This window comes from Sylvia atricapilla, chromosome 17 (assembly GCF_009819655.1).
Source record: "Sylvia atricapilla isolate bSylAtr1 chromosome 17, bSylAtr1.pri, whole genome shotgun sequence".
Lineage (NCBI taxonomy): Eukaryota > Metazoa > Chordata > Aves > Passeriformes > Sylviidae > Sylvia > Sylvia atricapilla.
Genome location: NC_089156.1, coordinates 153,078 through 155,974, shown reverse-complemented (window position 1 = coordinate 155,974; position 2,897 = coordinate 153,078). Strand labels below are relative to the sequence as shown.

Here is a 2,897-nt window from a genome sequence, read left to right as displayed (position 1 = left end):
TTATTCTCTACAATTTTGTCAAATCTAAGAGATTTGTAATCACTTCTGTTCCAAGTCCCTGGCAAAGATGGGAACTCCTGAAAGTGAACACAACTCTTTTCACCCTTGGACAAACACAAATGCTATTCAGACAAAAAACCCCCACAAAACAAAACAAAACCAAAACCAAAAACTACAAAAAAACCACACAAAAACCCAACCAACCAACCAAACAAAAACACCACTGGGGGAGTGAGGTGGAAAATTTCCTGATCCCCATGGACAGCACAAACATGTCCCTGATTTCAGGTCACCGTAATTGGAGAAGAGTGTAGTTCTCAGCAGAGAGTTACTCCAGGGGTTTAGGCAAAGGAATTAAGTAACACTGTCCTATCCACTTGTGCACTTGGCCTGGATGAAGTTCACAGCACAATCTCAGATCTTCCAGTCAATAGATTAAAAATAGGTGAATAGATTGCTGTTTAAAAGGCAGGGAGAGGAGAGGAATGGAGGGTTTGGTATGTGCAGGCATAAAGAATGGGCATATAAACTGATGGATGAGATGAGAAAATTTGCAGCCATGAAAAGAACTGGGTTTTTTGGCAAAGCTTTTACAACCTGAACCGAAAATTGAACTGATATTTTTTTCCCCTTATTTCTGGGGTTTTTTCCTGTCTTCTTACTTGGAGCATATCTTCAAAATCTTAAATCCCTTTCAACTTTAGGTTATCTTAGGGAAAGGCTGGGGAAGAATAGTCATTGTTAAATACCGAGGATTGTTTCTCTCCTAATTTCTTTACCCTGATCTTTTAGAGAGCAGATGTTGACCTTGCTCATGTTCTGCCCAGCTCATTACAGGCATCAAGAGCTGATTTATTTCCATCACAAGTTCCTCTGTCTGATACAGTCCATGATGTCTCCTCATAGCTGGGGAGCAGAGATCCAGGCTGAGACATGATTCATTAGCCAGCAGCAGTAAAGGGTTTGGTGGGGAAGCAGCTGCAGCCTGGAAGTGCCCGTTTCTCTCCCTTGACTATGACCAGCCCTGATGAAGAAGACATCATTGTCCCATCATCGCCCCATATGAAAGTGCTAAGGCCATGATAGTCTGAAGCAATATCAGCCTCTGTGACATTTATGCTCTGAATGTAAGTTGGCCTTGTTCCCCTCAAGACCAAGGGAGAGTGAATCAGGTTTGTCCATAGTTGCCTCTGCTTTTCTGCATGCCTAGCCCCTGCAGTCTGTGGGATTTGCTGTTTCAGGCTGCACAACACAAGTTCTGCTGTGCAACAGAAGTCAACCCAAGTGAAGTTTATCCTGGTTGGATTCCCTGGTTCTCAACACGTGCAAGTATTCCTCTTTGTCTTCTTCCTCTCTGTGTATGTCCTGAGACATGGACAATCTCTTCATTATTGTGCTTGTGAGTACTTACCATCAACTCCACCACCCTAGGTACTATTTTCTCTGCAATTTTGCCTTCCTGGAGACTGCCTGCATCCCAAAGACACTGGCCAATCTTGTGTCACAAAGCCAGTCCATCTCCTCCACAGGTTGGCTCCTTCAGATGTACTTCTCATTTGGTTGTACAGAATATTTCTTCCTTGCAGTCATGGCATATGATCACTAGCTGGCTGTGTGTTACCCCCTGAGCTACAGCAGCATCTTGACCAGCAGTCTCTCCAGGGGTTTGACAGTGGCCTCTAGGGTGGGTGGTTTCCTGGGCATTTCAGCACTTGTGTCTTTGATTTAGAGACTGTCTTTCTGTGGCTTTAATGTCATCAACCATTTCTTCTGTGACATCTCCCCCTGGATTACTCTTTCCTGCACAAGTATCACACCTGCTGAGCTGATGTGCTTTGTCCTGTTTGCCATTGCCATCCTCAGCTCCTGTGCATTACCCTGACCTCCTTTATTTCTATCATCTCCACTGTACTGAAGATCCTATCTGCTCAAGGCCAGTGAAGATCCTCCTCCACTTGTTCTTCCCATCTCATGATAGTAATTATTTGGTACTGCTCCACCATCTTTCTCCATGTCAAGCCATGCATCTTCATTGGAACTGGCTAAAACAGTCACCATCTTAAATACAGCTGTAACACCACTGCTAAGCTCTTTCATCTACACATTCAGAAACAGGTGAAGAACATCTTGACAAAAGCTTTACGTAGGTAGACAAACAACTGTGTCCAAAAGTCTTGTCCAGGACTGTCTTTCCCAGTCTAGCAGAAAAGCAAAGCTTCAGCGACATCTCAGATTCCAAAGGAAGACTTCTGTTAGAAAGAGAAAGGAACTGTTCTCAGCTCTTAGCTAAGGTAATTGGCAATAATATAAATATTCATGACACAATCTTCACAAACTTCATTTGCATCAACAAAAAGAATTTCACACATCAAAGTGAAAATAACCACTACAACTGTCTAGAGGCAGAAGATTTACACACTTCCCACCCCTGGCCCCTCTGGCACAGTCATAACACAGCAACTGGCCACATCCAGGCCTCTGGTGTTCAGGACATGCCTTTGTTACACGTCCAGACCACAATAAATGTGTGCTGCAGCACAGCCTCAAGGGTATCTTTGAAAATAAACCAAGCTGTCTTTCCAGAAGCCATTTGTGCTGCCAGGTTGGCAATGAGCTGCAATGACTGAGACATGGACTCAGACCAGCAGGGAATCTGTATTGTTTAATTCAAAGAAATGAGCTGGTTTTACACACTTTTTCAAGGCACCATATTACTCAGTAATTCTTACTACGTGACCTATCCCATGTTGCCACGTCAGCTTTCTTAATGTCTTTCATTGGGGTGATCATGCACTGTTCACCCTTCCATCAGCTTCGGGCAGGCTCCTCTCTGTAGGGCTCTGCAACGTGGCAGCTCCTCCTCTTAAGATCAGGTGGACACAAGTCTCTCTGTGCTG

General features: G+C 44.1%; 1 pseudogene; it reads left to right on the top strand.

Moving 5' to 3' along the window:
* Positions 1 to 1,372: 1,372 nt before the first annotated feature.
* On the top strand, positions 1,373 to 2,119 carry LOC136369124 (olfactory receptor 6F1-like; annotated as a pseudogene).
* Positions 2,120 to 2,897: the final 778 nt, after the last annotated feature.